This window comes from Protopterus annectens, chromosome 5.part0 (assembly GCF_019279795.1).
Source record: "Protopterus annectens isolate FY-2018-M chromosome 5.part0, PAN1.0, whole genome shotgun sequence".
Classification (NCBI taxonomy): Eukaryota; Metazoa; Chordata; order Ceratodontiformes; family Protopteridae; genus Protopterus; species Protopterus annectens.
Genome location: NC_056735.1, coordinates 956,393,521 through 956,418,588, shown reverse-complemented (window position 1 = coordinate 956,418,588; position 25,068 = coordinate 956,393,521).

Below are 25,068 nucleotides of genomic sequence, written 5' to 3'. Positions count from 1 at the left end.
GTAAAAGAGACTGGGGATATATTAAAAATATCCCTTGTAAATATCTTCAATTCCCAAACATCAGTGGATACAGAATGGGCATCAACCAAAACACAAATCAGAGGAACTTTCATTAAAAAAGCAGCATATTATAAAAAAATCCAACTGAAAGAGGAACATAAGATAAAGGAGAAAATAGAACAACATGAGAAAGAATTGATAAATAACCCTAATAATCAAACGGAAATGGACCTCCTAAAACTACAGAGAGACCTATATATGCTTGAGAACAGAAATGTATCTTTTTATGAAGCAAGACAGTTGGCTAATTACGCAGAAGAAGCCCAAATTCCTTCCAGAGCATTGGCCAGAATTATCGCTCAACAAAAATCCACCTCAGTTATAGCAGAAGTTAATTACCAAGGGAAAAACTATACAAGAAATGAGGAAATTATCAAAGTATTTGAACAAATATATACTCAAACATATGAGGAACAAACCCTACAAGCCTCGAAGGAGGATAGGGATCTTTTTCTTCAAAAACTAAAATTCCCTAAACTAGATTTAGATCAACAAAAAAAACTAAGGGAGCCCATTTCTATTAACGAGATAACCACAACAATTAAACATCTAAAACCACACAAGGCCCCAGGACCGGATGGTCTTACCTCAGAATTTTATAAATCCTTCAGTTCACTAGTTGCCAAATTATTATACCACATACTGAACTATATAATAAATAACAACATACATGATATTCACTTTAACGCCTCTAAAACTATTTTTATATTAAAAGACCAAGCGGACCCTAAAAATCCAGACAGCTATAGACCCATCTCTCTTCTAAATATAGACACCAAGATCCTGACCTCAATACTCGCAAACAGAGTTAAAAATCTGATAGAGAAAATAATTTCTCCAGAACAATCTGGGTTTACACCACGTAGACAGACCAGTGACAACATGCTAACATTAGAAGCGTTAATATCCTTTGCAAATCAGAGAAATACCAACATCTTCACAATGGTAGTAGATGCCCACAAGGCTTTTGATAGGGTCAATCTTGAATTCTTGCTGCAAACGTTCCCTCACCTTGACATACCTAAAAATTTTATACAGATCATTCAAATTCTCTGTAGTAATCCATATACATCCCTATATATAAACAAAACATGGTCAAACAGAATTTTGATAAAAAATGGAACAAGACAAGGCTGCCTGCTATCACCCTTTCTTTTCAACCTTTACCTAGAACCCTTATTTCTACATATTAAACAAAATACATATCATAATCCCCCCTCAATACATAACTTCAAAGTTTATCTCTCAGCATTTGCAGATGATTTAAACATATACTTTACTACACCAAGTTCAGACATGACCAAAATAATAAACACAATTGAACAATTCTCATACATGTCTAACTACAAATTAAACCTAAATAAAACTAATATAGTCCCCTTAAGGCCACCTAGACTCATCTCCCTAATATCTCTCTTAGACAAAATAAAAATAAAAGAAGAAACCAAATACCTGGGGATTACTTTCTTTCAGAATAACAAGGAAATCTACCAACATAACGTAACTCTTAAATGGCAAAACATAACAGAAGATTGTACAAGATGGGATAACCTTAAGCTACCATTTTTGTCTAAAGTATCAATAATTAAAATGAACATACTACCTAGATTAATGTATCTATTTATGACATCTCAGATAACTATACATAATAAAGTCTTCAAACAAATTCTTACCTTTCTAGCAAAATTTGTACGCAACCTAAAAAGACCAGAATCTCCTATCACAAACTAACACTTCCCAAGAACAAAGGAGGTCTGAACTTTCCAGATTTCAAAACCTACTACTCTATTATCAACACTAATAAAATACTGAGAACAGCAGAGTATGACCCCTCGGCAAAGACTGGTTCACCAGCCTGGGTAACAATATACTATAGGTACATAAAAACACTAGACATCAATCCCAAAGCGCTTCCCTTCTTAAATAAAAAAGATTTACAAGCCTATAACATAATACAGCCACTAAAACATTCTATAAATATAACACAAAAACTTTTTCACTCCTTAAACCTTGGACAAGCTATGTTAATACTACAACCCCTCCATAAAAATCCTAACTTAAAAATAAATAACAAGATGCTAAACCTAGACTCCTTCCCTCGGTTAAAACATAAGAGAATCCAAGATATCTACCCATTCCTCAATAGCACAATTCATGAACTAAGAAGTAATCTAAACTTACCTAAAGTACATATAATAATTTTAAGACAAATCAAAGAGGTATGTTCCAGTTATTTCCAAAACCTTACCATACTCGAAAGTGACATCGAAAACTGTACCCTACTTTGGAAGACTATGTTAATGTCAAGGAAAGCAATAACAAACTCATACAAAATGATAGGGGAAATCAAATTCCAGAAAGACCTTCTCTTCTCTAATTACTGGAGAAAATTAAAACCTGATATGGATGACCAGCAAATAGAAAAGGCAATCAACTTAACATTCAAAACTATTCCACTTAAAAAACTCTCTTACACGCAACTCATGATTAATAATAATGCTTATTTCACCCCATTAATTCTTCACAAATTCAATGCTACTAAGTCCCCATACTGTCCACACTGTAAAGACCAGATTGCAGACCTAATACTTATATTCTGGAGTTGTAAATGTGTTTTCAAGCTTTGGAATTCCCTTAGGTTACAACTGCAAAAAATGGGGTATCAAGCATCAACACTAACATGGGAATTTACTCTTTTATATATCCTCCCGACCAACATCTCAGGAAAACAAGCTAACCCACTTATAATGATTTTCTTATTGATGAAGCTATATGTAGCTCGCAAATGGTTAGATTCTGTAAGTATCTCTTGGGAGGAATTCAAGAAATCTGCTATTAAACATCTACTAGCACATAAAATAGTATTGGACAAAAGAAACAAAAATATGAAAGCCCGAGCAATCTGGGAACAGTCTATAACATCTTATTAGCATAAAGCACCAGGTACACCATATCTTATGAACTGGAAGTATTCCCACGAGTACACAGTTTAACTATGGATGAAGTATCATTTTTGTATGTGCTGTTTTTAGACTAATGACATTAATTGGGAAAGCATATTTGTATATATTGTAATTAGGTATGTTGTATGACCTACATGTTTCTATTTTATCCACAATGTATAACATGCAAATATGGTCATTTTGTAAATATGGAATAGTTATGGTTTTTGCAAATGTAAAACAAAAATAAAAATTATTGAAAAAAAAAAAGATATCTTAGTAAAAAAATTAATTTGTTCTAGCTGCTTTATGTTAGTTATAGTATACAAACAAAAAAGAAGCTCCAATTTCTGCTAAAGATCTATAACAGGTTTTATAAAGAGCTAAACATAAGTCACCAACTCTCCAGCTGTGCTAGAGCAGATAGCAAAATACATTAAATATAAGATATAATGTGCCTTTTCAAATACAGCCTGCACATGGGCTAAACATAAGTCACCAACTCTCCAGCTGTGCTAGAGCAGATAGCAAAATACATTAAATATAAGATATAATGTGCCTTTTCAAATACAACCTGCACATGGGCATCAAATGACAGAGCAGAAGAAACAATACTGCCCAAGTTCTTACAATGATCTATAGCCTGGATAATCCCTGCATAACTATCAAAAGGAAAACCATTACTTGGACTGTCAATGTGTGTGATGGCACAATTGGCATAATTATAATTAGTGAAATATGAATTATATTTATTTGCCAAAGGTACGTGATAGGATGTGAGTATCCACTGATCACTGACAGATTTGACTATGAAAGCTAGATTACAATCTTCCATAAATTTTACGTACACCTGAGCTGCAGAAAGAAAAAAAATGAAGAAGACATTAAATAAAAAAAAAAAAAAAAAGAGTCCAAAACACAGCATTATGATAAACATCAAGGAGTAAATCTGAGAACTCCACAATAACAGTGTCACTTGGGTTGAGTGTTTTTACTGACAAATGAAAAGCTGAGTAAGTAGTTTTGTCTCTCTATACACCTTTAGAAACTTTATCATCCTAATAAATTACACACCTTATATTCATTAAGTAAAATAATCAATTTGTTATAAAACTGAGAGAGAATAAATAAAATAATTTCTTATATTTATAACATGAAATATAAAACTACATCTTTCATAAAATTTGTTAGAAAAAGTACTTTAATCAACTATTTATATGACCATTTATTCTCATGGATTAATTTTTAGCAGACATCTAAAACTGACCCTCTCATTTACTGCCGAGGATTATAGGCATTCAATACAACTGCAACTTGTATTCCCTGTACTCCAAAGCATTGTCACTGTCACCTTTTCTTTTACCTTATGGCTCATATTCTACAACATGAAACAAGTAAATCTTGTACTTTTCACATATCAGTGTGTGCCTGTGTGATATCTGAAGGCATTTTGAACCTTATTATATAATTCTGTTCACATATTTAGGTGCAGATATTTTGTATGTTTTTCCCCACATACAATGCTTCACTTAAAACAGATTTTGAAACACAGACCACTTATTCAGAAACGCATTTAAAATTCCACATGGCAATATATGAATTACTGGTCACTGCATTATAAAAATTATGTCTCAGCGCTACTAATTTACACATAGTATAGATGAACAAGCACATTCCTTTCCTCCCTACTGTCTGTTAGAACATGTACATTACTTTTCTTCCTACTGTTTCTGTACTTTTATAATTTATTATACTTGCTTCGTTAATCAAAACTGTTTACCCCCCACTTTTTCAATACATTTTGAGCTGTACTAAAAACATTCAGTTGTTTTTACTGTTTTTAATTTCACTGTTGTCTAATGTGAAAAAGGGGCATAACTACAAAGCATAGTTTTGTCTACCCCCCTGCATCTCTACTATTCTGAGTGAAATGTCTTTCTTTCTTTTTTTAATTTCATAAACTACATTCTCAAGTTAAACTGTCTTGTATCCCCTGTATAAAAATGTTCAAATAGGAAACATATTTCTTTTGAATATTTTACTTTTGCTGTACATATATCCACCCTACAACATTATCCCTGGATTATATTTTGTTTTAAGTACTGTGTGGGTGCATATTATTACTATGGGTAGCATTACACTGGGACATGCATACTGGGGCATATGCCCCAGATGTGAATTAGTGTAACCTGGTACATGCCCTAATAAAATATATTGACTTTTTTTTTTTGTACTCACGCTTATACATGAACACACAGCTAATTTAAGACAGACCATGGGCCAGATTCAATAAAGGTTACAATAAGTGTACACAGTATGTATTCAATAAAATTGTTATCACATTTTTTGTGCTTTCTAGTCACTCAGAAAGATTGCACTAAGTGTACATGTAGTCTGCACTTTCTGGTAATCTTTATGAATCGCCATCAATATTTAAAGCTGCAAGAATATCAGTAGGGAAACTAAAATTAGGAGGAAGAAGGTGTGAGTTACGTCTGGGTTGCCTATTCACTCAGAACAGTGTACACTTAGTGTAGGCTTTATTGAATCTGTCCCATGTCTATAATGGTTAAAACAAAACAAAAAAATGTGTTCATTTCTACCCCATGATGATAGTACTAGGACATGGATAGGCAACACATGTCCTATTACTGTGTGGTCGAAGTGCCTGCGCAACAGCTCACACGGCTTTCCCAACAATCTCTATAGGTTCATAGGTTCATACTAGGCTATCTGCCCTAGGGCATTTATAAGCCTAGCCAGAGTGTGTTTGGCTTTCGCCACCCATTTTAAATTAATTTTGCTATGCCTTTTTTTGAGGTTAGTATACTGTGCCTCTGTCTAACAGTGACACAGAAGTGATACCCGGGGTAAACCTACGATCTCCCATCCACTCAAGATTCCTCTTGGAGAGTCAATGAGGGACTCTGCCTAACCTGGACTGGGATTTTATTCCAGAGTGAAGGGAGCCTCTGGGTTATGAATCTGTCCCTCCAGCATGTCCTATTTATTTCAGTGCTGAGGTTCAAGTCTCGGCGTGGCTCGATGGGATTTGGATTTTCTGAGGTGCAGCATGTCCATTAATTCGGGTTGGACATGGCTTTATACGTCAGGCACAGATCGCCTCTGAGCAGGCGGTATGCCACTGAGTAGAGCTGGAGTTTCTTTAACCGGGCAGCATATGGCATCTGTTTGAGCCCTTTGATCCTCTTGGTGAGGTACTTTTGGGGTCTTTCCAGTTGCTGCAGGTGTCTGGTAAGGTACATCCCAAAAGGGGCATTGTACTCAATTATGGGCCTGATGAGGGATGAGTAAAGAGGTATGATGACCTCCCTGATCTAGATGTGAATCCCTTCATGATTAGGTGGGCTATATAAAATGTTTTTCTAACCACTTTGGCCACGTGGTTGTCAAATGAGAGATTGCAATCAACTTGGGTCCCCAGGTCCCTAATGACTTCTTCTGTACTTAATGGATTACCACCTATGTGGTAATTTGTGGAGCACTGTTTTTGCCAAAGGGGATGACTATACACTTTTTGGCGTTCAGCTTGAGGCCATGGCTCTGGCACCAGTTGTCTGTTTCTATGAGGCCCTTTTGGAGGATGCTTGTGTCGGCTGGAGAGTTGATTATGGCGTCCAGTTTGCAGTCATCTGCGAACTTGGTCAGCCACAGTCCTTCCGTGTTGGCCTGTACTGCCGAGAAATATATATACAGAACAAGAGAGGTCCCAGGACTGAGCCTTGTGGGACGCCACTTGTAACTGGTTTGGAGTCTGACATGGCTCCAGCAATTCTAACCATGTGGGTTCTGTCCTTGAGCCAGTTTGCAACCCATCTAGTGACATAGGGGTTTATATTTAAGCTGGTGAGCTTATCTATAATGCCCGAGTGGGGTATTGTATCGAAGGCTTTTGCGAGGTCCAGGTAGGCTGTGTGGACCACCTTCCCCTCGTCAATGGCCTTGGTGACTGTTTCAAAGAAATTGACCAGGTTTAAGAGGCAGTCTCTGCCCTTAACAAAGCCGAACTGGGTAGGATCCAGTGTCTGTAGGTCCCCAATATCTTTATTTATGAGGTCCACGATGATCCTTTCCATAGCTTTGCAGACCAAGCTAGTCAGGCTTATGGGGCGATAGTTTCCAGGATCCGTTGAGGCACCACCTTTGTGGAGAGAGACCACTGCTGCTGTACGCCACTCTTTGGGTACATATCCTGTAGTAAGGCTAAGATTGAACAGTAGTTTTATGTTTGGGTTTAGCTCTTCTTGGAGTTCATGTAGGATGCAGCCCGGGACACCATGTGGTCCCATTGATGCTGTGTCTTTTGCTTTGGGGGGGGCGGCTCTTTCCTGAGCATCTAAGATGTCAGGGGGCAACAATCTGTTGGGATAGATATTTGCCCTTTTGGTGGGGAGGGGGGGGGGAGAAGTTTGCACTGAACCTGTTAGCTAGGATGTTGGCAATGTCTGTGGGCTCGGTATATTTTTTGTCATTTTGGACTAATTCTGAGCATATCTGGGAATTCCCACCCAGGTTCCTAACATAACTAAAGAAAGCCTTGTGATTATCCTTAGTGTCCTGTGCAATTTTTCTCTCGGCTGGCCTTAGGCGATTTTATGAGTGCCCGTAGTTTTTTGCTAATACTGATCAGAGATGCCTTCCCTTTTTGGGATTTTGCTCTATCATGTAGTAGCTTCCTCCTTCTATTGTATAGTTTGTTTATGGCTGGGGTCCACCAGACAGGACGTCTGCCTTTGGAGGATTGGGTCTTGGTTTTATTTGGGATTGCATGATCCATGCATTCCTGAAGGTGTTCATAGAATGCATTTATAAAGGATTCTGCGGTCTGGGCTGTATTTTCCACAGGCCGGGGCTTTGAAGGATTTACCTCGGTTTTGAGGTGTGAAATTTGCTTTAGAAGTTTTTCACTGTGGTTTTCTGGGCAGGGGGTGGGGTCGGGATGTGAATATCCAGTGAGATTAGTTTATGGTATGATCTTACCAGTGAGGGATACACTTCTGGTCTGGAGCATAGTGTCCCCATGTTGGTGATGAACAGGTCCAGTATGTTTTCCCCTCTTGTGGGAGTGGTAACAAGTTGTTCCATAGCATTTGAGTTTATAAATTCTAGGAACCTTTGGGCTAGGAGTGTTGGAGCTAGAGTAATGCTCCCAGTCTATGTTTGGGTAGTTGAAGTGGCCCAATATAATGGTGTTTGGAGAGACCTTCATATTTTCCAGTATTCTCAGGAAGGCCAAGTGGGGTTCCTGTGTTTGGGAGGGTGGTCTGTAGCAGGCTATAAACTGGAAGGCAGTTTTACCCACAGTTAGTTGCACATGGATAGTCTCTGATGCTTAGGTGCTGTGCCACCAACCTGGAGGGTGTGGGTATCTTTGACGAATATTGATACTCCCCTCCTTTTGTGGTTCGGTGCAAGTTTTGGGGCCGAAAAGCATGGTATGAGGTATAACCTGGTAGTGCTGGGGTGCTCTCAGGAGCCTTGAACCAGGTTTCTGTTACTGCACAGATGTCGATGTTCTCCATGCTAAGGAGAGTTTCGAGTGCGTGCATCTTGAGGTTTAGACTTCTGGCATTGAGTAGCATTACTCTTAGTTTCTTATCCCTTGTGATACCTATGGAGGTGGGTTTGTCTTTTGAGCCTTGCCTAAAAAAGGCACTATGGGGGTAGCAAGAGCCTTTGCCAATATCCGAAAGCCCAGGGGTGACAGGTGCAAGCCGTCCCTAGCGAAGCATTGTGGTTTGTCGAGCATGTCATCCCACGCTGACAGGCATTGGATCCCCTTTGAATGACACCAACACTTAAGCCAATTTTTGAAATTGATCATCTTTGTCTTCATATTGTGGCATCATTCTTGGTGAGGGTAAGATGCTACTCAAGGTCAGGGTCATACTGGCCTGGGCTACATGCTCAGAGAGCTCCTCTATGTCTCTTTTCATGTAGTCCAGGGAGGTACATCTCAGGTCATTCACACCAGCATGGACAATGACTGAGTCATATTTGTACTTGCCTTGGAGTGACCTGAGTGCTTGTGTTATGTGGCGGATCCTAGCGCCCGACAGGCAGCTCACCGTGACCTTCTCCTTGTTCAGCCTGGTGAGCGGGACGTCAGTGTGCCTGACGATAGAGTCACCTATTACAAGTGTATCAGGTGTGTTGTTTAGCCTTAAGGGCTGTGACTGTTCGGCACACTGGCTTTGTGAGCTATGTGTTGCACGTGTTTTGTTTTGGGGTAGCGGTTGCTACCAGGAGCTACTGTCATGCAGATCTTCTGGGACAGTCTTCTCTTGCAGGTATTTGTTTTAGTTCAAATTCCAACAGGAATCCTGAGAGAATTATGGGCAGTGGTAACAGCAGACACTGCAAACATATGAACGTTTATTTTCCCCCTAATGCAGTCAGTGTTAGAGGGGTCCTTCTTGCAGCACTTTTAACACTGTAGTAGTGACTCTGAATACATTACTACGGATATTATTTTTTATTAGTTCTAGTGATTCACAGCTGATCACCAGAACTGTTTTGGGAGGAAAGCTCCCAAACGCACTTCATTATGAAAAATGCTTCTCGTTGAGTTTAGAATTCCTTGTTACACATTATTCCATTCTGAGAGTGACTGCCACACACACCCATGGTAAACAATGAAGGCAGTGCAAACCGATATATTCCTATAAAAATAAAGCAGATGGCTGGATGGGTATCCACAAATTTACTCCAGGACTGACCAAGGAGGTCCTCCTGGAGAAAGGAGTTGCCGTCTGAAGAAGGGTGCTGGGAAAGCGAGAACAATCATGAGACTCTATGGTCTTGAAATACCTATGCATCTATGAATCTATATACAACTAGTAACTCTAGCATTTCAGAGGCCATTCATTGTCACAGACTAGCACTATGTCTGGTTTTCACCTGAACGCCATTTGACTTTTATGCAAAGGCTCAGATAAAACTATTCTCCAGAATATATATGTACTAAGTTTTCATTACGACAGAAGTAAAATTCCTGCATATTTCTCCAGAAAATATATATATTTTTTTCACATGCAACTTGACACGGCTACAAGGACACTTTTCAAGTGACTAACACTGTGGAATCAAATTCACAGATGTGAAGGACTCAAACTCTGAGATAGCCTTAGCTGTAACTTATAGTAGACTACCCTACTTTCATTACCTGAAAAAGTTCTGTAATGAAATGTCAAAGGTATGGGTTTTCAAAGGGAAGCCCCAGTGTCTTTAGTTCATGTGATTTTACCACTACAGCCTGACATTTTGCATTATACTTGCTTTTCATTGGGGATGCAATAGTGAACTTCTCACAGTGATGAAGTAGAATAATTTCTTTATTGAGTTGCTAGTACCCCATAAGTAAAAATACCATTTACTTCTCCCGAATAGAGAAGCATTTTTTTATCACTGGACTTATGAACTATCTCTCCCAGATTAGATGTAATGTGCAGTAAACTGCATTACAAGTAAAGTTGTGTGTGTCATTTGAGTCAGAATGACTAGTTAAATGTATTTTGTGTCAGAGGGTCATGACATATTGTTCTGAGAAATTTTCTGTAATACTTCATACTGTAACACAGAAATAGTCCTTTATTGTTAGGTACCACCAGCAGTCGTACATAGCCATATGGATGCTTTGGTCCAACCATTTACTTCACAAAAAAGTGCAACTGTGAAGCAACTTACCAATAACCTACCATAACAGCAGATGTCTGACAGAAAACAGTTGCAGTATTACTAACTATTGGGATATACATCCAGCAAACGATAAAAATACACCAAAGCTAGGTGGTGCACAAAAGACATGTGGGCACAAAGCACCTCAGGAATTTTTTGCCCAGACATGAAAGCCAGCAATGCATAAAGAAAACAGGCCAGTAAAAAACATATGTTAACCAGAAGAAGGGAGAACAAAGTGATATCACCTTGGTTTAAAACAAAAACAACATGATAAAAATAAAGGAAAGGAGGATGGGTTGTAATACTGCAACAGTGACTGGTAGGACATCTGTTGTGGTAAGTTCTTACACAACTGTATAATCTCCTTCCTATGATCACTGTTGCTGCATTACTAACCAGTAGGAAAAATGCCAAAGTTTCTAAGTGTCTAGGGGAGAGGAATGAATATCTGAAGTGGAACCTAAGATTCCTTGCAAGATGGTCACAATAAATCCTTCTGTAGCTGTAGAAAAAGAATAAATCTTGTAGGCTTGGTAAAAGTATATACATGAGGCCAAGTAGTAGCTTCTAAAATAGATCTAAAGTCTAGATCCTTGAAATAGACACCAGAAGAGGCCATAACTCTGGTAGAGTGCACCTTAACCAAGTCTGGAAGCTCCTTAGCATGGAAGGAATATCAAAAGGTGAGGGTACACAAGATCCTTTTCAAAATTTTCTGTTTGGAAACAGAAAGACCCACTTTTTTTGTCCTGAAAGGAAATGAAAAGCTGGTTTAACTTTCTGATAGACTTGTTCGTATCACGGTAAAACATCAGTTGTCTAAATATCTACAAAATGCAAAATCCCCACCACCACCACCTTTTGAGGGGAATGGAAAAATGGTAGGGAGACTGACAGTTTTGTTCAAAGACAGTTCACTGACTATCTTAGGCATGAAGGATGGGTTAGTCCTGAGTGTAATTCTAGCTTTATGAGACACCAAAAAAGTAGGTGAAGTCATGACAGCTTGTAGTGCAGAAATCCTTCTGCCAGAAATACAGGCCACTAGCAGGAATGTCTTCCAAGTAGAACATTTTAAGGAAGAAGGCTCAAACTGAGGAAAAAGTTAACTTTTCTAAAACATAATCAGATCTCAATGAGAAGGGATAGATTTTCTAGGGGACCTGAGGTGAAGAACGCCTCTTAAAAACTACTTGACCTCAAAGTGTGAAGACAAGGGTGGATCAAAAGCAGGCAACATGAACGTTTATTTTCCCCCTAATGCAGTCAGTGTTAGAGGGGTCCTTCTTGCAGCACTTTCAGCACTGTAGTAGTGACTCTGAATACATTACTATGGATATTATTTTTTATTAGTTCTAGTGATTCACAGCTGATCACCAGAACTGTTTTGGGAGGAAAGCTCTCAAACGCACTTCATTATGAAAAATGCTTCTCGTTGAGTTTAGAATTCCATGTTACACATTATTCCATTCTGAGAGTGACTGCCACACACACCCATGGTAAACAATATTGCATCCTAAAAGTGTACCAAAATAAATTTTAATAATTGTGAAGAAACTATTAATCTTAATGCGGACACCCCATCTGAAGTTATTAGAACAAGTGTTCCACATTTTGTCAACTTGTTCCACGTTGTGAGAGGCAATGTTCCACACTTTGGAAAAGGATGTTTTGAGAGTTATGAGAAGCAAGCAGTCAAAGAAAGCAAATGGTAGACTGATTACACTACAGTGATGACAGTTGTGGCTTGGTGGGATGGATACAGAGTTTAGCGTCTGCAGGTTCCAAGTTGAAGAACATTACTATGACTTGTTGTTCTTTCTCTTTTTCTGGCAGAAAACCAGACAGATCTGTGGACAATAGCAATAAAACATACTGCCCACAGCACAATACACTTGCACTTATTTGTAGGATAGTACTAGGCTATCTGCCTTTGTGGGCCATTTTAAGCCTAGCCAAATTTCCCATCCCTAAGTTAAGAACCAAACCTTGTACCTTGTGTCTACGAAGTAAACATTAAAACCATTATGCCAACCCCAACCTCCCAGATTTTTATTTAATTTGTTTGGCAATCAACTTAAGAGTGAGATTCTCGGTAACAACAAGCAGAAATACATTACTGTCTGCTACCTTTTTTATTTTCTTCTCAATGGGCCATCAAAAGTGTAGAGAATATGGGTAGCATTTTTGGTGGCAAGTGATACATGAAAGCAAACATCAGTTACAAGATTATTTCTGAATGATTATTGATATGGGCTGTTAAGGAGGACAGTACTGGTAAAAACAGCAACATGGCCATTATATTTATGTGATTCCTTCACTATCAAATGTAGTGTACTATCTAAGAAGGAATATGTTCCACTGGGCCACTAAGTGTGTTATGTACTCAAGTATCTTATTAGAAGTCCCTGTTTTTTTTCATTATAAACTATCTTCAGGAAACTGATATATGGCCTGTTTCTCCACAATTCCAGTATCTCTACTAGTGTTAGAAATGGAGACCTAAATCTTCTTCAACATATAAATAAAACATGATGGAGGGATAGGTTAATAATCCGGTACCTCCCAAACTAAATTTACACTGCAAGTAAGGCAGTGCAAACAGATATATTCCTATAAAAATAAAGCGGATGGCTGGATGGGTATCCACAAATTTACTCCAGGACTGACCAAGGAGGTCCTCCTGGAGAAAGGAGTTGCCGTCTGAAGAAGGATGCTGGGAAAGTGAGAATCATGAGACTCTATGATCTTGAAATACCTATGCATTTATGAATCTATATACAACTAGTAACTCTAGCATTTCAGAGGCCATTCATTGTCACAGTCTAGCACTATGTCTGGTTTTCACCTGAACACCATTTGACTTTTATGCAAAGGCTCAGATAAAACTATTCTCCAGAATATATATGTACTAAGTTTTCATTACGACAGAAGTAAAATTCCTGCATATTTCTCCAGAAAATATATATTTTTTTTCACATGCAATTTGACACGGCTACAAGGACACTTTTCAAGTGACTAACACTGTGGAATCAAATTCACAGATGTGATGGACTCAAACTCTGAGATAGCCTTAGCTGTATCTTATAGTAGACTACCCCACTTTCATTACCTGAAAAAGTTCTGTAATGAAATGTCAAAGGTATGGCTTTTCAAAGAGAAGCCCCAGTGTCTTTAGTTCATGTGATTTTACCACTACAGCCTGACATTTTGCATTATACTTGCTTTTCATTGGGGATGCAATAGTGAACTTCTCACAGTGATGAAGTAGAATAATTTCTTTATTGAGTTGCTAGTACCCCATAAGTAAAAATACCATTTACTTCTCCCGAATAGAGAAGCATTTTTTTATCACTGGACTTATGAACTATCTCTCCCAGATTAGATGTAATGTGCAGTAAACTGCATTACAAGTAAAGTTGTGTGTGTCATTTGAGTCAGAATGACTAGTTAAATGTATTTTGTGTCAGAGGGTCATGACATATTGTTCTGAGAAATTTTCTGTAATACTTCATACTGTAACACAGAAATAGTCCTTTATTGTTAGGTACCACCAGCAGTCGTACATAGCCATTTGGATGCTTTGGTCCAACCATTTACTTCACAAAAAAGTGCAACTGTGAAGCAACTTACCAATAACCTACCATAACAGCAGATGTCTGACAGAAAACAGTTGCAGTATTACTAACTATTGGGATATACATCCAGCAAATGATAAAAATACACCAAAGCTAGGTGGTGCACAAAAGACATGTGGGCACAAAGCACCTCAGGAATTTTTTGCCCAGACATGAAAGCCAGCAATGCATAAAGAAAACAGACCAGTAAATAACATATGTTAACCAGAAGAAGGGAGAACAAAGTGATATCACCTTGGTTTAAAACAAAAACAACATGATAAAAATAAAGGAAAGGAGGATGGGTTGTAATACTGCAACAGTGACTGGTAGGACATCTGTTGTGGTAGGTTCTTACACAACTGTATAATCTCCTTCCTATGATCACTGTTGCTGCATTACTAACCAGTAGGAAAAATGCCAAAGTTTCTAAGTGTCTAGGGGAGAGGAATGAATATCTGAAGTGAAACCTAAGATTCCTTGCAAGATGGTCATAATAAATCCTTCTGTAGCTGTAGAAAAAGAATAAATCTTGTAGGCTTGGTAAAAGTATATACATGAGGCCAAGTAGTAGCTTCTAAAATAGATCTAAAGTCTAGATCCTTGAAATAGACACCAGAAGAGGCCATAACTCTGGTAGAGTGCACCTTAACCAAGTCTGGAAGCTCCTTAGCATGGAAGGAATATCAAAAGGTGAGGGTACACAAGATCCTTTTCAAAATTTTCTGTTTGGAAACAGAAAGACCCACTTTTTTTGTCCTGAAAGGAAATGAAAAGCTGGTTTGACTTTCTGATAGACTTGTTCATATCACGGTAAAACATCAGTTGTCTAAATATCTACAAAATGCAAAATCCCCACCACCACCACCTTTTGAGGGAATGGAAAAATGGTAGGGAGACTGACAGTTTTGTTCAAAGACAGTTCACTGACTATCTTAGGCATGAAGGATGGGTTAGTCCTGAGTGTAATTCTAGCTTTATGAGACACCAAAAAAGTAGGTGAAGTCATGACAGCTTGTAGTGCAGAAATCTTTCTGCCAGAAATACAGGCCACTAGCAGGAATGTCTTCCAAGTAGAACATTTTAAGGAAGAAGGCTCAAACTGAGGAAAAAGTTAAGTTTTCTAAAACATAATCAGATCTCAATGAGAAGGGATAGATTTTCTAGGGGACCTGAGGTGAAGAACGCCTCTTAAAAACTACTTGACCTCAAAGTGTGAAGACAAGGGTGGATCAAAAAGAATGGTACAGAGAAATGTCTGACAGATGTACTTTTATGAAGGAATATGCTAATCCTGAAATGCGCAGCTAGAGAAGAAAGAGTGATAGGAATACCCATTTGATAAGGGTACTGATTCTTTGAGTGGCATCAAATAGAAAATCTCTTCTATTTAGTAATGGATGTTTTCCTGTAGCAAGTTTCTCAGCCTCATATAATACATGTAACACATCTTCTGAAAATAGATGTCTAAAAGGAATTAAAATTTGATCACCTAGAGGGTTAGATTCAAAGTCTGAAGATTGGATGAATTAAGAGAATCCTTCTGCTGTGTGAGCAAGTCCATCCTGTGAAGTAGCTTGTGATGATTGCACTAGGCCAGATGAGAAAGAAGCGCGGTCTGGGCCAAAAGGGAGTCACCAGCAAGACTGATGGCTTGTCTTTCTTGACTTTTAGAAGAACCTTGGAAATTAGACGTAGGAAAGGGATAGAATAGAGGAATCTACCCTTCCAGGAAAAAGACATGGCATCCATTTTCCAAACGTCTAGGTATGAAATCCTTGAACAAAACAACCTGAACTGCCCTTTTCTGACTGGAGGCAAAGAGATCTATTTGTGGAGCACCCCACTGATAGACAATCTACAGGAAGACCTTTCTGTTTAACCATACATCCGAAACTGTCTACCCTGGATATACTCAAGTAATCTGCCACTGAAATGTTCTCCAAAGAGATGCAAAAACTGCTAGTATGAGCAGATTGTGCTATATAGCTATGTCCAAAGCAGTTACTGCTAGTCATCAAAGGCTTGTCCCACCTTTGTTTATGTACCACATAACTTTGGTATTATCTGTAAATATTCAGAAAAAGCCTGGAGACCAGAAGTGATGCAGGAATTGTAAGGCTAGAATTACCATCTTTATTTCCCTAATAGTTATGCAATGCTTCCTGTCATTTTTGCATCCTACACCCTGGACTTATTCACAGAGCAAGGTCCCCAAGCCAAGTCTGAAGCATCTGAGTAAAAGTCTTGGCAAGGGGGAGGAACCAGAAAGGGGACTCCTGGATTGAGTGATATCTGGTCAATTCACCAATGAAACTCCCTCTTTATGAATGGCAAGAGAAGAATTTGGAAGTTCAAAAGATGACAATCTCATGTCCATAACAAAGTGAAATAACATTGAATCTTCCTCGTAACGAGTTTGGCCCAAGGAATCAGAACAATAGTGAAGGCTCATAAAGGCTCTCACGATCTCTCTTGCTGAGTTCATATCGAGAAGAAGAAGACTGGAAGTATTCCTTAATGAACATCACTTTGTCCTGAGGAAGAAAGGTAATCACTGACATGAATTGAGACTGCACCCCAGAAATGCCAGCTTCTGGGATGGAGCCACATTGAATTTTAAGGTTTAATGTGAATCTCAGACAATCAGGTGGGTTCTTTGTAAAGCTGATGTCCACAAAGAGATTTTCACTCTTAGGAGCCTGAAAGAGCAGGTTATCTAAGTAAGGGAAAATCTGTATTTCCAGGAACCTGCAGAAGTAAGAGCCAGTGCTACACACTTTATGAAAACTCATAATACAGCAGAGAGCCCAAAGGGCAAAGCACAGAACTAAAAATGCTATTCCAAAACACAGAACATTAAAAACTTTCTGTGATATGTATACATTGGAATGCGAAGACATGCATCTTTTACATCCAGGGTTACTAATGTCTGAGACAGAATCATGGAAAGAAGAGACTGCAGGGCTTACAAGCATTTTCAGTCTTGGGGCTCTGAGAAACAATTTAGAAGGGACAAATCCACAATGGGTCTCGATTTATCCTCTTTCTTGGGGACTAGAAAAAGCCTTGAATAGAATCTTCTCTCTTCCTAATGTGGAAGGACTAATTATATTGTATCATGAAGAAATAACTCCTTCAAAATGGGGGGATAAAATGGAGTTGGCTTGATGGAATAATAGGATTACCTGATTGACGTAAAAGAGAAAGGGAATGTTTCTTTGATAACCTTGCTTATCTCCTGAAGGTTTTTGAAAATGTCAGCAGCAACAGCAATACCAAAATGAATCCCTATTTGGAGGAGTGTCCAAGATTTTAGATTTAAGATCCTTGAGAAGAAACTAGAGACTAAGGTATGAAAACTTTCTCAGAAAAGAACCAGACGCATAAATTCTAGACAATCATCTGCATCACAACTGTACTTAATAGAAAGCACAGCTGTATAAGTAAATTTGCCATAATAGTAGTTATTCAAATGATAACTGCTTATGTAGGCTATAGCCTGCTAAGGATATAAAAGCTGGCCAGCTTCCAAACCTTCAGGGCACCTAACACGTACCAAACCATTAGCTCAAGTTGAGCTGGCTATAAAACAGAATCAAGCCCTTCACAGCTGAGCCCTAAGAGGATATTGCTAGGAATGACAAAAAAAATCAATGTCCACACTCAGGCATAAAAAGTGCACCAAAAACCAAGGGATGGAGGGACAGAGTGGCTACTGCAGCAGTGATCATTTGAACATCAACTGTTATGTTAGGTTTACTTGCACAACTGTACTATGTTCTCCTTACTGATCACTATTGCAGTAGCCTAAGCTATATGGGTAGATTATTACAGCTTAGAACAAATGGGCTGGAAAGAGAAGCATCCAGGAGCCCCTAAAGAAAGTTCATAGCAAAAGATGACCTAGACCTACAGAAGAAATCTAGCTTGTAATGTTTTGTAAAAGTATGTACAGGGGACCACACTATTGCTTCTAGAATACTTCTAGAGTTCCACCATCTTCAAAAAAACATAAACGAAGCCAAGACTATGGTAGAATGCGTCTGGGCACTGCCTGGAATCACTTTGATATGTTTGGGAATAACAAACGTTAGCCTGAGACAACCATTCAGAAATAGTCTGCTTTGACAGAGGTTGTCTCTTCTTCTTACCTTCACAAGAAATAAACTGATCAGAAGTTCTGAAAGATTTTGTTCTGTCAAGACAGCATCTGAGTTGTCTGTGGGCATCCAAGCTATAAAGCATCCTCTCTCCTTCATTTAGAGTTTGAGGGAAGAACACGGGGAGATGGACAGTTTAGCTTAAAGTAAACTTAAGATATCACTTTAGGCATAGACTTAGTTCTCAAGGAAAGTCTCTTTGTGGAAAATGAGAAGGTTGACTCACCATAACTGCTTGGAACTCAGATACACTTCTTGCAGAGGTTAGAACAACCAGTAAAACTATCTTCCATGTTTAGAATCTCAAGTCAGCCAGATGAGCTGGTTCAAATATACTGTTAGTTTCCCCTCTCTAGCACAAAATTAAGATTCCAAGGAGGATCTACCAGTTTTGTTAGAGGTCTCTTATGCAAAACCCCTTTCAAAAACCTGTTGACATGGGAATGTCTTAAAAGAGGGGGATCCATATGAAGAAATTCTGAAATGGCCTACAAATGAACCTGAGAAGTAAGCCAGACCATAGGAAAGAAACTCGTGCAAATATTGTAAAACCAGAGAAACATTAGACCTGAATGAGTGTTGGTTATGCTGGTGGCACCAATTAGAAAACATTTTACAATTGCTAATATATGACTTTCTAGTAGCAGTCTTTCTTGACTCCATTAGTACCTTCTGCATGTTCTCAATAAAAAGGTGCCTAAAAGGTATTAAGACCCTATCATCCAGGCAGTCAGCTGAACTTGTTCTGGACTAGGATGAATTAAATATCTCTGTCACTTTGTGATTAGATCCTGTCTGTGAGAAGTTTGGCAATTACCCCTGAACAATTTCAAAAGAAGGGAGAACCACTTTTGCCTGGGCCAAAACGGAGTCACCACAATGATGTTGGGAGATTCCATCTGAATCTTCAAAAGTACCCTGGATATCAGTGAAAATGGTGGTAAATCATACAAGGAAAACTAAAGGCATCAGTAGTCCAGGAGCAAAATGTTGCCTGCAAAAAGGTCAACTTGAGGAACTCCCTGCAGAATGATCAAATCTTGGAAGACCCCCTGATCTAATTTCCTTTTGTGAGGGTCTGCTTTTGTCCTGCTCAACTTCTCTGCCAAACAACTTTGCTCTGATAGAATGTAGGAAACCTGTAGAGTATGATAGTGCTGTAAAGTTATATCCCATGCTCACAATGCTTGTTTACACTGTCATGGAACCAAAGGTGATTCAGAGATAAGTGCATTGATAAGGGCAAGCATCTGTTTTATATTTATGTGCTTGTGTCTGTCTTTGTTGTTCCAGATATCTTGGTGTTTTATCTCTCTTGACATTGTTCCTCAAGCAAAGTCTTAGACATCTATAGCGACTGACTGCATTGAAGCAGCAGGGGAGAAGAAAATACCTGGATTAAGGGATATCTGATGTCTCCACCAAGTGACTGCTCTTCAAACAAATCCCAGAACTGGAATTTAAAAAGATAATGGATGTTACTGCTAGGACCAAACAGACTTCAGATACCACTGTATCTTTCGTATATGGAGTCTTGTTAGAGGTATCATAAGAATCCTAGGTGCTGTGAAACCCATAATCCTCAAGTACTGCCTTGCAGTGACCAAAGTGAGAGTGGAAAACCCCTGGAACAGAGCTAAATACAGATCTATTTTTATCCTGTGCAAGAAAAGCTCTTTGTACTGAGTTTCCAACAGACATCGCAGGAACACAATTCTGTGTGACGGAGTCAAAAAAAGACTGTTGACTGTTCTTTTGGCCTCCATAGAAGATCTCTCACCCAAGTGAGAAATTCCTGACGTTTTAAAAAACACTCTGCAAGATACATAAGTCGACTAAATATGGAAAAATGTGGACACACTGTAGCCTGCAATTTTCTAGAACTGGAGATAGACACTTTGGGAACACTACTGGAACAGTGGATAGTCCTAAGGGTAATGCAGAGAAATGATAATGTGATCCAGACATGCAAAACCTTAAGAAACATCTGAAGTCTGGATGGATTGGTATGTGATGATAAGCACCTTTTAGATCTAAGGTTATCAGAAAACGTAGTGGGAAAGAAAGACCCATAACTAGTCTCCAGGCATTTTCTTTCTTTGGCATCAAAAACATTCTTGAATAAAAACCTCTTCTCCACTGAGAAGGAAGAACTGTTTCTATTACTGAGAAAAATGTGCTGTAGCAGAGGACGAACACAAGTGTTTGGTCTGGTGGAAGTGAAATAATTCCCTGGAAAGGAGGGATTTCTTTCTATTGCAATCCATACCCCATACTGAATCAGTCTCAGAACCCATTTAAATGAAAAAATGTGTTGCCAAACAAAGAAATGGAGATTCAAACTTTCTGGAAGGGAGAGCAGACTGCCTGGGTGGAGGGAAGTACAAGGTCCCTTACAAAGTTATTCTGATTTATTTAAAGGTTCTTTGTTCTAGGGGGGTTCCTGCCTTCTTTAAGGAACCTCCCTGCCATTGTTTTTAAACATATGCTTACCAGCATTTTGCTGACACTATTTTGTTTGCCAAAATTGGATGAAGTGACAGAAAAACCCTTGGAAAATATAGGGGAGGGCTGAAAAATCTGAATGTTTCCCTGTATCAGCTTACCCCTCTCATCACATTTTTGGTAACTTCTTCAAAAGAGGGTCCAAAAACTAAACCACTATTTCATTTTTATATCCTCTGGTAGGTTCTGAGATCATAGCCAAGTAAATCAACTCAGCACAGTAAAAGTGGCAACAGCCCCGGATATAGTATTTTCTGAGTCATAAATATAAACAATAAGAAACAGAAGAATCTAAATCACACCAAGCAAAATTTTCCTCACAGGAAGAAGTGCAAATAAACCATGCCTCATACTTCCACAATTAGTCACAACCTTTAATGCATGAGCCTAACAATTTAAAATTCTAAAAATTAAAGTTGCAGAAGCATACAGTTTTTTTCCCAAACCTATCAGTTGTTTTACCATCCCTGTCAGAAGGGGAGGATTAGAATTACCAAGATGACTGGCAGCAGCTAGCCTAACTAAAGCTATATCTGCTTGTTCAGGTCTGGGATAAGTATACAGAAATTTGAAAGATTGTAGAAATTTTGTATATTCTATCTGATTTCTTAGGTGCAATAGGCTGGCTAAAAGGGAAACCCCAGACAGTGGCTAACACATACTCCAATGCTGACAGCACCTGGGGATGAGAAGAGGTTCTGTGAATTCCAGTTGTAAAGTTTCATAGTATTTTTGGAGACTGAGAAACCTTGGTGTTCTCCCACTGAAAACACTTGCACATTCTGGAAACAGTTTCAGAGAAAAACAATCCTTTAGAGGAAGGCTCAGATAGCATGTTCTCCTCTTTGGCTAAATCAGAACTCTAAAGGGAAAAAAACTGTATCTGTCCCATCACATTCCTCTCCAGAATCAATTTCTTGAATCTGTTCAGGAAAAGAGGAATTCCTTAATCTCTTACCAGAAACCACCTGATAAAAAGGGATTATAGCCTGTACATAACCCAGAGCCAGACTTAATAAAATATTCCTGTCTAGTAAAACTAGAGCAGGAGAATATATATGTTTAGTTTTCTGTTTCTTTTTGACAGGAAAGTTAGGACAGACAGCTTCCCCAGGGATGGACACAACATTCTAGCTTAGTAGGCTTTCTCACAACACTGACATAAGTGCCTTTTCTCTTGCCCACTGAGGGGACCCAAACAGCTGCAGAGTACATGGTTAACCCATGTTCCACAGTGGTTGTACGGGCAACATCAGAAGGATCTGTGGAAAGAGATGAATGGCCTGAGAAACCAGCCCTGGCCACAGTAGAGTAACCTACTTGATGTTGAGGCAAATTGCTAGCCAGCTGTGATAGCAAAGACTGTTTAGTAAACTTTTTTTGTGTGTGTGTACGAAGGGCCAACTGTGGGATATGTAATTTGTTCTAAAATCAAGCCAAAACTGGTACCTCCATTCTGTGGAAACTAAGCAGCATAAGCCTGTAGAATTTCAAGAGTAGTACAGTCACTTTTTCCAATAAAAAGACAGTAAAAAGCACTCTAATACACTTTACCAGCCCTGAAATAATTTAAACACAGTTCCCCCACAGAAAAAAATGAGTTTAGAATGTTTAAATACATTTTTAAACTGTCAAACACAAAGTCCACTCCCCTTTAAAAGCCAACAATGTTGTGTGATAGTCAATAAAAACATTTTCCTACCTTAAAACATACTTTCCCAGACAAAAAAAGTAAATTTAAACATTAAAATAATATGACTAATGGTTTGGTAGCGTGGAAGATGCCCCAGAGCTTTAGAAGCTGACCATCTATTATATCCTTAGCAGGATATAACTCATATAGCTTTGGCTACCGCAGCAATGATTAATATGAAGAACACTGCTTAGGAACCTGGGAGGCAGACTTCAGTAAAGAAAGAGCAGAAGACTTGCTTTCAGAATCAGGCATATCAAATCAAAGTTTACCAAGGTACACCAACAAAGACAAGAGATACCTGGTTGGAGGAGTCTGGTAATTAGCAGCATGAAAATCCAGATACAGTAAATCTTTTTTCCATGCCTGTCAATTGCCCTGCTATCTTTATCATTCTGAAAGATGCTATTAGAAGGCTGGAACTTAGCAGGCTTATCAGATTCCTGGGAAATGACAAGCAGGGTCAGATAACTGATTCCTATATAAATATTTATGGGAGTATAGTCCTTTATAAGTTTTGCTAGAACTTGGAAGGCTTGGAAGTTTGGTCTCAGGTTTCATAGAAGCTGTGATAAATATAAGTTGCAAAGCCTTAAGGGAGGGTTGTCAGAAGTGTTTGCGACCTCCATGTACATCAGTTCATACTATCTTTTTTGCATGTCTGACACCTGCTTGCTTTACACTGAAATGCTGCTCATTTTTAGAACCATTTCAGTGAACGAAAGTTTCTCCAAAGTAGAGTTTGGGAACATAGTGTCCTCTTCTTCAGATTTCTACCCCATAGGGGAGGAAACCTGAGAACAGTGATGCAAGGAATCCACCGTCAAACCCTAATCTTCCTTCTCTGAAGAAGTATCCCTATGTCTCGTAGGGAGGGAGGGAGGGTAGTGGAAGGAGGTGAAGCATAAATAAAGAACTTTGGGGGAGGGACTTCAGAAAAACTAAAGTCTTAAACAGTTCATGGGGAAAATTCATACTACTCCTTCTGAAGATTGCCGACAGTAGGAGAGGGGAAGGAGAAATATGCATAGTCTTCTGCTTTTTTCCTTTTAGGGAAGAGTAGCTTGCACAAAACAAGAAGGCTACGACCCCTAATGTACCTCAAAGAAGGAACCTGGCACTACCTCTTATACAAGAGCCGAAGAATGCCATCAGATCTCTCTAAAATAATCAGCCTTGGTTCCCCCTTCTTGGCAGTGGCAGTCATCTGATTAATCAGGCTAGACTTGCTAATGGCAGTGCTTTGTGGGCCTCAGACTGGGTCGCAACAAAGGGAATAAAACATCTGGGCAGTCCAAGGACTCATCAAGAGACACCACAGAAAATTCTGGGACTGATCAGGCAACTGAAGAATCAGATACGTCTTTTTAATGTTCTTTTGGGTTGATATGGGACAGCTGGGTGGGAAGTGTTGACATCCATTTTAATGTGTGCAAGTTTCTTAAATCTCTGACTTTGAAGATAAACCTTAAAGAGAAGACAAATGGATCCTGAGTGTCTTACGGAAGTGAAGAATTGGCAAATAAAACAATTTCTATAACTGCAATTGTTTCCAAGACAATAAAGACAAAAGGTATTTGCCTTTTACAGTTGAATTTTCCTTCTCACCTGACATGAAAAAGATTTAATTTTAGTCAGAAATTATGAAAAAGAGGATAATTCCCCAATAGGTACACTGAACTGTCCTAAGTAAAGGGACCTGGCAGAGAACCTACATCTGACAAGACTGACACAGAAACATAGGTTTAGTGTTTGGGCAGGTGGCAAGAAAGTTCTGAGATATTTTGCCATCCTACCACCTAGCCTTGGCATGACTTGGTCATATGTCGCATGTATGACGTAAAAGGAAGACACCTAACCTTTTGTATTATAGCCAGATGTACAGCTATCCCTGGTGGAATACCCCACTTGTTAGTAATAATGCGAACGTGATCATAGGAAGGGCATAAAATGTATAATTTGCATTTTTTCAAGCTGACAAATTTGGTATCAGAATAATTACTGCTGTCTTCTTGTGAAATGAAAGCTAAAAGTAGTACTATTTTCTGTCATTTTTGTATGTTAAGGGAAAATATGTATATATTGCATGTTCTGAAAGGCATGTCCATATCTGAGATCCTCTTGTTCATTTTACCTAAAAGCTATTAAGTAAAACAAAATGAGTGGAATTATCAAGGGTCTTATCTAGAAAATTTGTTGTTTCAGTAAGAGTAGAATTCAGGCCAGAACAGCTTTTGTAAATTGACAGAGTGCAACTTTTACAGTCAGCTGAAAATAAATGAGAAGCTCTAACTTCTCTTCAGAGAAAAACAAACAAAACCTATCAAAAACAAAAATATATAATGTTGGTGCTTTTTCAGACCTAAAATGAATGCTTCCATTTACGC